The 12495-nt window shown below is 44.5% G+C and overlaps 2 protein-coding genes across 4 annotated transcripts in view; both read left to right on the top strand.

Moving 5' to 3' along the window:
- The window catches only part of PKIG (cAMP-dependent protein kinase inhibitor gamma), a 409002-nt gene that overhangs the window by 181955 nt on the left and 214552 nt on the right, over positions 1 to 12495 (top strand). The window lies entirely within an intron of this gene.
- Positions 1 to 12495, top strand: part of HNF4A (hepatocyte nuclear factor 4 alpha) — a 58303-nt gene that overhangs the window by 1090 nt on the left and 44718 nt on the right. The gene's annotated exons all lie outside the window — the stretch shown is intronic.

The raw sequence follows: 12495 nt of genomic DNA, 5'->3' as shown, positions 1-12495 counted from the left end.
CATCTTTAGCAAGGAATGCTAGCCCATTGTTGAAGGAGCAAAAATGCTGATCTGTTTGCAGATAGGGAAGGACCTCCAGGTTACACTAAGTGAAAAAAACAAACTGAAGCACTGTGTGTAGCATTTTACATTTCTGATAACAGAACGGATATTCGCATGTATATGTACACACACGTTTGTATTTGCATAGAAAGCCAGTAGACAGACAGGAAGAGACTGGTAACAGAGTTGTGTTTCTGAGGAGGGAGGTTCAATAAATTTTTTTTTAACCTTTTCTTGCACATTTTGGATTTTTAAAAATTAGGTGCGTTTTGTTAAGAGATTTAAATCACACAAACACGCATAGTGTTTGGCCTCTGGAATCCAGGCTCTAGTTCTGTGACTTTAGACAAATTATTCAACATTTCTGTGCCTCAGTTGCCTTCTCTTTCAAGTGGAGATAGGATGTCTTACAGGCCCTCATAGAGGACTAAAGGAGACCAAGGGTGTAAGCCCTAGGCACCAGGCACATGATAAGGACTCAACAAATATTGTTTAATATTGTCATTAGCTGAGGACAGATGGCCTCAAGGAATCAAGGACTGGTCTCCTGACTGGTCCACTGGGATCTTTCTTTGACCCACCACCAAACAGAAGTTTGTGCTATAGTGGAAGGAGCAGAGGCTAAGGAACCCAAAATAGCCTGGGGATCCATCCCGCATACCAGCTGTATGACCTTGGGCAAGTTACTTCCCCTCTCTGAATCTATTTCCTCACCTGGAAAATGGACCTATCTCACAGAGGTGGTGCAGTGAGAGGAGATAGCATAGTTGAAGGGCTAGGCATGTCTTAGGTGCTCCATCCAAGGTTGAAACACAATTATAAGACTTGGTTGACCCTGTAGCCAGAACAATTCTGTGTCTTGCATAGGGACCAGATAGTCAGCTGCTGCGGAAGGAGAGCCCCAGGCCACAAGCCAAGGCTAAGGATGAACAGAAGGCCCCCCACATTTCTCCCAGGGGAGTACTATAATAATATAACCTGACAGCCTCTCACGTATTCCAGGTCTATGTACTTTGTAGGGTGGCCTCATGCCCCTTCATCCCGACCTGTACGCAGTGCTCACCACAAAGCAAGTGTTCAACACACATTTGTTGGATGGTTGGATGGATAGATGGTTGGATGGATGGATGTTCTATGCCTATTACTTTAATTCCTACAACAGCTGTTCCAGATAATAATATTGTTATCTCCGAGGATAGAAGAGAAAACTAGAGCTCAGGATTGTTTTAAAAAAAAAAAAAATCATCTGACTTCAGTCCATTTGTGACTCTCTTGACTAAGCTACAGATCTGGGCTGGGCAGAGAAAGGAGAGCTCCTATGGCCAGATTTGTAGCAAGCATCAACAAAAGAACATTGCTGTCCTGGGACAGCTGGGCATTTGTTTGTGTGTGTGTGTGTGTGTGTGTGATGGTGGCTAAAAGACCTTGCTTTCGAGATAAAGTAAATCTGGGTTAGCATCCTGGATCTGCCCCCTCCTTTATTTTTTAAAGCTGTGTGGCCTATCCCCCTCTGAGCCCCACATGTTGAATGAACTAGGAAGCTCTAGGGAAAATGCACCTTCTGAAAAAAGAAATGAGTGTTTTGAGGAGAACCCCTTTTCCTAGGCTCTGTAATCAGGATAATACTAACCCCCCACCAAAGGCTGCAACCGCAGAGGTAAGCTGTAGGGGAAGGGACGAGGTCCACAGCAGAGCCTCAGGAGGGGCAATGGCAGGCAAGGCTGTGGAGAGGATAACATGAGTTAACACACGTGAGTTAATACACAAGTGCTCAGCGTCGTGCCTGACACAAGGCAACCATGCAGTAAATGTCAGCTGCCGTCTCACATCTTTGAACCCCAGGAGGACAGTCTTTAGGGAGCTGATCTTTGGTGGGGTGATGCTGGGTGAACTTGACCTTCCCCTGGACTTGCGACACACTCATGGCACACTGGCTTCTGGTTTGTAGCTCTCATCATGACTCTGATCAGACAGCATTGGTGTGCGTTGTGGCCTCTGTATCCCCCACTCGACTATAAACTCTGCGAGCCTTGCACGTCTCACACAGCGACTGGCACAGAATAAATGCTCAGTAAGCATCTGTTGGATGCATGAACTGAGGGAGGTTTTAAGAAACAACCCTATGACAACCGTCAACAATGTCAGCCAGACCCATGCTCTACCTTCCTGTCTCTCTCCATGCTCACCGTGCAGACCCAACGTGGCTGGCATGGTGCGGGCATCACGTCTGCCCTCAAGCTCCTGAAGCTGGAAGGGATAGTCCTTGAAGTACTTGTTTCTTTTATCAAAAAGCAAAATTTCCCCAGAAACCTCCCAGGAGACTTCCCTGGTTCAAGGAAAGCTGGGAATTCAAGGGTCTAGTGGAAAGAAATGGGAAAGCCAAGACTGGCTTCAACCAATGATACTGTTTTCTTGAGGTCTAGCATGATGCTGTTCCAAACAAAATCAGGGTTCTCTCATAAGAGGGTCTCTCAGCTCCAGCACTATTGACATTTTGGCTCAGATGATTCTTTATTGTGGCGGCTGTCCTGTGCGTTGTAGGATATTTAGCAGCTTTCCAGACTTTGACTCATCAGATGCCAGGAGCATTCTTCCCCCATCAGCTGTGCCAACCAAACATGTCTCCAGATGTTTCTCGATGTGCCCTGGACACATATAACACTACTGTGATATAAGGAAGCAGGGATAGCTTCTGCATGATGTCTGCCACAACTGAATATCCTGTGACTTTTCTGCTGTGGTTATTTGCTTCGGGTGCCAGGGTCTAGCTCAGAGGCAAATCTGGAGCTGCCCTTAGCAATTATGAGGATAAGATGTTATTGTGTGCTTATCTGTATGCTACCCAGACTTCTGGCTTCATTCTTTTCTTACCCTTTCCTATGCTTTTCTTTTCACAAATTCCCCTTAGCTTCCCTTAATTATCTGTCTTGGTCCTTTGGAAGTTTGTCATTTTTGTAAGCATTTCAAATCTCCTTGAGGGCAAGGTCTGTATTTGTATGATCTTTGTTGTTTTATTCTAGGATACTCTAGGACCTGGACCTATATTGACTTTGAGGGAGGTTTTTTGAATGAATGAATGAATGAATGAATGAATCGGAAAATGGATGGAAGAATGAATGGATGTCTGGGTGGGTGAGTGGATGGGTGGGTATGGTGGATGATGGATAAATGGGTAAGTAGATGGATGGGACGGTGGAGAGATATGTAGATGAATGTGATAAGTGGATGAATAAGCAATTGGTTAGCTGGGTGTGTGGGTGGATGCACAGATGGATTGGTGTATGGACGGATGATATAGGCTGGGCTGGGCTGGGCTGGGCTGGGCTAGCAGAATCTGCAAGTGCTGAGGACAGAACAAGTAAGGAGACTGGGTGCTTTGGCCACTGGTGGACAAACCTCAATTAGACCAACGACATGAGCCTCAGGCCGGATCAGAGGCTGTTGTCGGGGGCAGTTTGGTTAAATGGCACTCCCACTGAAAACTGTATAAGTGGTTGACACTTTCCTTCGCCATCTGATTCTGAATTTCTTCCTCCATCAAATAAAGTTGGTTGTCGTAAGGATTCGATGAGGTAAGGAAGGAGAAAAGTATCATAAACTAGAAGATGCTTCCTCGAAGGGCTGATGGGCCCAAAGTTGGGTAGGATGCCAGAGGCTGGCCAACTGTAGGACTGTGTCGGATGTCAGGCACGGCTGTTTCCCTATGTAGAGTCTCCCCCATCGTTTTCCCTTTTCTCACCTCTCCACATCTTTTCCCATTTCACCTCAATTTAATTTCAGCCTCTATGGTTCACTGGTTCACAAACCTGACTGCATATAGAAAACCTCCTTATCAACGACATATTTTGGGGCCCCACCCCAGACCTGGTGAATCAGGATCTCCTGGGATGAGTTCCAAGAATCTTTAATTTTTTATTAAGTCCTTACGTGATTTGCGATCCAGCATAGAAAACCATTGTCTTATTTTGTGCCATTTTATAAAGGGAGGATATGGGTACCCAGAATGGGTCCTGTCTTTACACAGGAGGCTCCTGCATTCACTGTCACTGTTCACTTATTCACTTTTTCAACAAACCTCTACTGAGGACCTATGGAAAACAAAGCATTCTGTTAGGCACTGGGGGAATGGAAGAGAATAAAACGTGGCTTCAGATCTTGGAGAGCACCCAGTCGGGTGGGGAAGACAGACAGCCCAGCCACAATGAAAACAGAGTGCCAGGATATGGATGGATAGGGCATGATGGGGACACAAAGGAACTTAGGAGGAGGGCAAGAGATCAGGGACCTCCTGACCGTGGAGGAGTGGACTGATATCGAAGCTAAAACCCAGAGGTTTAGTAGGAATCAACCAGGAGAAGAGAGGGGAGGGGACACCATATGCAAAGGCCTAGAGCCGGGCCTAATCTGTACAGATTTTACTAGCACTTGACTGCAGCTCAGTCCCTTCTCTGAAAGTATTCTGGGACTTCTCTAATTGTTTCATGAAAGATTCTGAGATGCTTACGTGCAGGAACTATGCCTTCCCTTTCTTTTTGACTCACACTCCTCTTGCATGAGGGTGGGCCTGGGAAGAAGAAAGACATCTGTCCCCATTTAAGCCCTTCCTATGTAACAGGCTGGACTCTGGTTACTTGAAGTGCTTTCTTCCTTTTATTTATTTTTTTACATCTATGTATTCATTTTTTTTAACTTAAAAATTTTTTTTTAACATTTATTTATTTATTATTGAGAGACAGAGAGAGAGAGCGTGAGCAGGGGAGGAGCAGAGAGAGGGAGACACAGAATCTGAGGCAGGTTCCGGGCTCTGAGCTGTCAGCACAGAGCCTAGTGCGGGGCTCGAACTCACAAACTGCGAAATCATGACCTGACCGAAGTGAGATGCTTAACTGACTGAGCCATCCAGGCGCCACTAACTTTACTTTTTAGAGAGAGACCATGAGTTGGGGGGCAGGGGAGAGAGAGAGAGAGAGAGAGAGAGAGAGAGAGAGAGAGAGAGAGAGAATCTCAAGCAGGATCCACTCTCAGACAGATCTTGATGTGGGACTTGATCCCATGACCCTGAGATCATGACCTGAGCCGAAATCAAGAGTCAGACCCTCAACCTACTAGGGTTGCTGTGAGAATCACAGGAGGTTTATATGTGGAATTGGGGGGAGTGTCTGGCTCATAGAAAGTGCTGTATAAATTTTAATTATCATAATATCTGCAGAGTATATACCCACTACGTGAAAGGGACGGAATGCTTACTGTGTGTTAGGCATCTTTTAGCTGCTGTGAGACAAACTGAAATGAATGAGGGATATGTAACTGGTCATTCCAGGATGTAATTGTCTGGGTGGAGAGTCAGAACGAAGCTTAGTTCCAAGCCTTCACATACCCTCTGGAGCCTGTCAGGGGGGTATGCTCTTGGGGGCTCAGATCATGCACACAGGCCTGTGGGAGCAGATGGGAGGCGTGGAAATGGTGGGCACAGACCCATCCTTGCCACAGACGTGGCTCTGGCCCCAGCCAGCTTTTTGTGATCCCACTCAAGTCCTTCTGTTGGGTCTCTGCCTCCTCTTCTGAGAAAAGGAGGCATGTTCCTTATTCAGGGGTCATCATACATTATTCACTGGAGCCCTAGGAGTCCAGAAGGATGTCTCAGGGTTCACTTTTGAGGCCAATGTGGGTGTTCGAATGAACCGGGCTCCTAGCCTCCCCCAGCACCAACCTCTGGTTCAACCAGAGAAGCTCCATGTTGACTTTGAATGAAACATGTGATGAAAGGAAAATTTATGGTTCATAAATTTTTGGAAAGCCAGAGAACCAGTGTGTTTCAAGCTGCGATCCTGACCCATTAAAGGCTCATGCAACTTATTGGGTTTATTATTTAGGGCAGCACTAGCTGATGTAACAAACCCAAAACGTAAGTTAGAAGTTTATTTGCCTCTGTCACATAGTCATCCAGGGATCCCAGAAGTGACCCTGACTCAGAATGACATTTATCATTTCTGCTCACATTCCATTGGCCAGAATTAGTCACATGACTTTGGCCAAACGCAGAGGAATCTGGGTTGTGTGGTCCCTAGTAGGCCAGCTGTTTTCCAGGAATAGCTCTATAAACTATGGAAGGGGGAACATGAATTTATTGCTACACAGCTGGCCACCTCTGGCTTGGGGTCATGCGCACACACACACACACACACACACATGTGCACACACATGTACATGCACACACAGTCATATATGTATCGCAAATGTGAATATACAATTTTTAACATCAAATATTTCAATAAAAAATACGCAGATACACAGATAGTGATGAAGTAAATGTGACAGAATGCTACCTACCAACTGGTGAATCTCAGTGAAGGATATGTCCATGTTCACTGTACTATTCTTTCAATCTTTAGTGGGTTTGACGTTTTTCAAAGTACAATGTTGGGGGAAATATAACTGTTAAAGTTTGCCAGAGTTATGAACAGAATAGAACAAGATAGAAATAGAATAAGATTTAATTTAAGCTTCGGGGCTTTGAATTGTAACTTTAATACAGGAATCGGCCAACTTTTTCTGTAAAAGGCCAGATGGGAAATGTTTGGGGCTTCACAGGTCAGGAACCGTGGCAAGTACTCAGCTCTGCTGTTATAGGACCCTGGCTGCATGTAAGTAGCCATAGGCAACATGTAAATGAATGAATGTGGCTGTGTTCCAATAAAACTTTATTTACAAAAATAGGCAGTGGGCCAGATTTGACCAAGAGGTTTTAGTTTACTGACTCTTGCTTTAATATGTAATTTTTTTAAAGACTTTGAAGCAGATATTTTTTTATTTTAAGCAGATACATTATTCCTAGAGTTTAATTCAACAGCCTTCATTAGAAATTATAGATCAGCGTGTCCAAGTTGTTAGGGATCCCAAGTCTGTTAATGTCCCCTCACTATGCTGGACAAAATAATTTCAGCACATTTGCTGTTCACACAATTAGCTCATTCTTTCACTTTCATTTCTTGCCTTTTCTTTTAATAAAAATGTACTATTTAAAAAAGTATTTTTAGGGGCACTCAGCTAGCTCACTCAGGGGCACATGTGACTCTTGATCTCAAGGTTGTGAATTTGAGCCCCATGTTAGGTGTAGAGATTACATAAACAAACAAAAATTTTCCTTGAAGTATAGTGTTTCCTACAGAAAAGAACATGAATTATTAATCACAAACAGATTAGTGAAATTTCACAAAGATGGCCACATTTTAAAAAATGAAGTAAAATATAATAGAAAACATCCTACTATATCTCCTGTAGCAAGAGTAAATTTTGCATGTGTGAACACTTTGTTTCATTTATGTATGTTTATGGATGCGTGTGTAAGGTTGTGATAATAACAAACTTTTATAAAGTACTTTCTAGGGCTTTACACATATTAACTCCTTCTCTTCACAATGACCCTGTGAAGTAGATGCTATTAATGTCATTCCCATTTTACAGATGAGGAAATGGAGGCACAGAGAGGTCCAGTCACTCAGTGAAAGTGACACAGGCATTAAGAGGCGATGCTGAGTTTCCAACCCAGGTAGTCAGGCTTCAGAGTCCCTGTTTTGACTACCACCCTGTATAGAGGGTCATGGTCAAAATGGTTCAAATGCCACTGGACAGAATGTTCCCAAAGGTTCTTTACAGACTTAAAAATAGTGTACTTTTCCTTAGGTGTACCCACAGGGCACAGGGGCTGATTTTAGGTAGTACATGGACAAACATTTTAAAATCTTGTTGAGTTTATATTACTGTGTGTTAGAAAATTTTATAACTAGCGTTTATATTATAACTAGCATTTATATTAAAGCATTAATATAAAATATACTTTTAAAAATTAAGATACTCATCAAAAGAAAGAAAAAGATCAAGTAAATAATTACAGGTAAATAAAGTACAGGTAACAGGTAGATATGGTAAAGATTGCAAAGAGAAATAAAAATGCCTAGGACTTTGGGGTCAGATACTGAACTTGGCATCACATGGCCCCAGATATGGGTTCCGGCTCATTCATATTCTAGCTCTGATTTATTTGATAGTCTATAGTACTTACTATGGACCAGGCACCATTCTAAACAATATGTAAAAATCACTTCCTTTAATTCTTACAACTGCCTATTGAGGTAGGTAGGTACTGCCATCATACCCATTTCTCAGAAGAGGTAACAAAGGCTCAGAAAGGTAACTTACCCCAAACCACACAGACTTAAAGAGGCAGAGCTAGGATTCAAACCCAGGCATTGCGTTAGTAAGAGCGATGCTGGCTGGTGTAACAAACACACCCAAATGTATGATGTCCTTCACACAGGAACCCCAGCTCCTTCCATCTTGGCTGGAAGATGACTTTTATGTTAACCACTGCACTCCCACTGTGATGGGCAGAACTATATCACTTTGAGCTCCATGTGTGCTTGTGAAAAATGGGTTAATAATGCCAGTTCTGCTTACCTCTCAGGATAGCTCTGCAGGTACAACCAGTGTCATATATAAAGTGAAAGGATTGTTATGTTGACCAACACGTATCTTACAGGGTTATTGTGAAGATTAACTGAGACCGTGCAGGAAAAGCTCTTGGTTCATATACAGATGACATCAGCTGTGAATAATAGCCACGTTGTTATTAAAACGATGAATATAGGCTTATCTCCAAATTGGGAAATAGTTCTATAGGATCTTTCCTATTAGCAAGTTAACACATTACATCTAAGACTGAAAAACTGAGAAGTAGTAGTATAACCAAGATAGGTAGAAATATAGAGGAAAGCTAGCTAAAATAGCTGCCTCTGGATGGTGGGAATCAGGTTCAGGAACGAGTTGGTGGACAAGTACTATTACTGATTATTAGCTTGGTAAGAGTATTTTATTTTTTTCAACTGTGCACCTATACAGCTTTGATTAAAGTTTTGAAAAAAAAAATTAAAATGGAAAAAAGAATAAACACTATTTCAAACACGTTCAAGTGTACGTGGAAACAAGAGCCCTGGGGCAGAAAGCCCCAGAAGGGAAAAGCAGAGTTAAGGTTCATGTTTAAAATCCCTGCTGAACACCTTTCAGCACCTTTCTGTCTCCCAAGTTCTTTTCCCTAACCTAAGAGGCCCCATGCAGTCTGATTCTTGGCTGTCCCTCTTTTGGTCTCTCCTGTCTTTGTCCCTTTTTCTCACTCTAGTTCAGCCACGGTGGCCTTTTAACTGTCCTTCAATAAGGTCAAGCATATTCCTGCCCCAGGGCCTTTGTACTTGCTGTTCCCTCTGCCTGGAACATCCTTTTCCCTGGATCTTCCCATAATGGATTTCTTCTCATAGTCTGGGTCTTAACTGAAAAGTTTTCCACTTAGAGCAGCCTTCCTGAACCACCCAAATCTAAGACTGCCCCACCTCCACTCATCACTATCAATCCTGTTATCTTCTACAGCTCTGGAATTGTGCATTCATTGATCTGTTTATCATCTGTCTCCTCCACTACAATGTAAGTTCCATGAGAGCAGGGAATCTGGTGTCTTGTTGCTTTTGCTAAATCCTCAGCATGTAGAACAGTGCTTGGCACACAGTAGGTGCTCCATAAATATTTGTAGAATGAGCAAATTCAGACAGGGGCAGCTGAGTTAGTATGCTGAGGGGCTGGATGGGCCAGCGGGATGGGGAGGAAGCTGCAGCCTCTGCCTGGGTTCTGCCCTGGGTAAACAGGCCTCCCTCTGCTCAGACAGCCACTGTTTGACAACCGTCTACTGAGGGCCCGGCCAAGCCTGAGCTGCCACACGGCCAAGGCCCCAGGATTTCCTGGGACAAGCAGCAGAGGCAGCCACACCTTGGGGAGAGCTTGTGAAGGAACAGGTCGAAAAGTTATCCAAACAGGCATGAGGAAGGGCGGAGTCTGTGGTGAGACAGAGAACAGTTGGCCCTTCCCTGGGCAGAGCCCAGAGGAGCTGGAGGGAGGCCCTGGCACACCCAGCAGGCAGCTTCCCAGGCTGGGCCTCCAGGCCCCAATTCTGGTCCCTGCTCTGGCCCTGACTTGCAGAGAGGGACCTCAGGCACTTGCCATCTCTGGGTCTCAGTTTCCTCCTCTGTAAACCAAGGGACCAGGGCAGGTCCAGGGTTTCCAAATTTAAACAAACAAATAAAACGGCAGTGGCATTGTGTCTTCAAACAAAATCTTACCCGGAAGCCAATTCCCAGGAAGGATACCATGGAGGCACTTACAGTAAGTGTGGAGGTGCAGGAAGCTGGCCCAACTGTCGCTCCAGGCCCTTTGGAGGAGCCCCGCGTGAAAACCCCCAGGCTCCTTGCTCTCTGAGTTCCTGTGCTGTAGGGTGGGAGAGGCATAGCCAGAGGGAGCATCTAGACTCTTGGAATCAAAATAGATGCAGGGTCAAGCCCCACAGCGTGACCTCAGGCAATTTATTCCACTTTTCTGAGCCTTGGTTTCCCCTCTCTAAGTCTGGCATCATGGGGCATCTGGTTGACTCAGTCAGTTAAGTGTCTGACTCTCGGTTTCAGCTCAGCTCACGATCTTGCGGTTTCATGAGTGCAAGCCCCGCGTCAGGCGCTGCACTGACAGCACGGAGCCTGCTTGGGATTCTCTTTCTCTTTCTGTCCCTCCTCACCTCCCTCAAAATAAACTTTAAATCTGGCATCATAAACAGTACCTCCTTCATGGTATCATATGTTCAGCACAGAACCCAGCACCTAGTAAATTCTCAAAAAGAATAGTGAAAAAAGTCAACGCTGGTTATTAGGAGACGTAGTAGAAATGACCGGAAGAGACAGTTAGTTCTCTGTTAGGAGATGGGAAAATATTTTACCACTCAGAACCTCAGTTTCCTTCTCTGTAAAACATGGTGGAGGGTTTCATGGGAGATCAGAGGTTGAGATCCAGCCCAGCCAGTTTGGATTTTTTTGATACAATTTGAATTGACTGCTAACCTTTAGAAATCCCAACTTCCTGCCCCTTTCAAAAAATGGGAGGCTCTGGCAACACTGATTTCCCATAGCCTCGAGGCAAAAGTCCACTGAAACAATTTCAACCGGGTGTGCTTTCTCTAACTTGCTGCAGTCCCCACCATTCCTTTATGTCCCCACACTGAAGTTATACTAGTGAACATAAAACATTGTTTGCTGCACTGTTTTTCCTACAGCAAAGTGTGAAATATGCTTATATACCATATACCACTGAGGGCAGTTGGGTTTGATACCCCTGATTGCTTTGACCAAGCAAAAGCTCATTATTTCTGAGAACAATCTCCTGTTTTATAGATGTACCATTTTTTAATGTAGCTATTGAAACATTTAAAGTTACATACGTGGCTTCCATTGTATTTCCGTTGAACAGTGTTGTTCTAGCCCTTTGGATGCCATAGGAGTGGCCGAGTTCACTGCTAACTCATCCCGCCTCCATGTCCCATGCTGACTAGACCAGTCCTAGCCAAACCACTTGGACTGGTGTCCCTGGCTGGCTCTTCTCCCCTGCCTACATTTATCTCTGGTGTCCCCACCCTTGTTGCCTGCCTGTCTGGAGGACCCTGGCTCCAGAACTCCAGGCCTGTCTTCTAGAATTCTCCACCTGGGAGATCTCACCTCCTAGCCCCCATCTGGCGGCCATTGTGTTTTCTTTATCAGACATTCACATAAAACAATAGTCAATTTGAAACTTCATTACACATCCATTCTTCCGTCTCCAGCCTGCTGAATTTACCCCAAATCCAGTGACTTTGGGGGTGGAGCTGGGGTGGGAAGGAGTTTATTTTTCCCCCTTCTCTAGGGCAAGTCATAGTTTTTTCAGAGATAAGGTAGACTGGGTTTGGGGGAGGGACACAGGTCCTTCTATAGTGAAGGCACAGACTTTGTTTTTGGAAGAGATAATGTCCACAGCTCCCCTGGGGAGATGAGAGAACACTGAAGGACTCAGGAAGCAGAAAGAAAAAGGAATCTTGGCAGGTCATGAAGACCCCCTTCCCATGGGGCGACCTTGTCTGGTAGTGGCTGAGAACTTGTGCTGCAGAGTCAGGAAGACTTGGGTTAGAGCCATGGAAGCCACATGCCTTAGATAGGTGACAGTACCTCTCTGCCCCTCAGTCTGCTCATCTGTGAAATGAGGATAAGAACAGACCTACCCTAGCACAGTGCTTTTGCACAGAAGTGCCCCATAAATGCTTGCTTTCATCATACCTTTGAAAAAGGGCCCGTAGTGGCAATATGGGATAATTTTAATCATTTTTTATTTTGCCTTGGTGCATTTTCATAATTCTCCTTCCACGAACCTGCTTAAAAAATAATAAATTTGTTAACAGAGAGAGGAGGGCTAAAATTAAGTGGAAATGTCACCCTAACACGGGGCTCCAACGGGGGGCATTGGATCTGGAAACAGGTAAGAAATCTTAAGAGTCTCATCTTCACACACCCATTTAATATCTTAAACCAAAGCTCCAGGAGGAAAGGTGATTTGGCCAAA

This window comes from Panthera uncia, assembly GCF_023721935.1.
Source record: "Panthera uncia isolate 11264 chromosome A3 unlocalized genomic scaffold, Puncia_PCG_1.0 HiC_scaffold_11, whole genome shotgun sequence".
Classification (NCBI taxonomy): Eukaryota; Metazoa; Chordata; class Mammalia; order Carnivora; family Felidae; genus Panthera; species Panthera uncia.
Note: the sequence above shows the minus strand (reverse complement) of the source record. Positions and strands in the feature narration are given on the sequence as shown.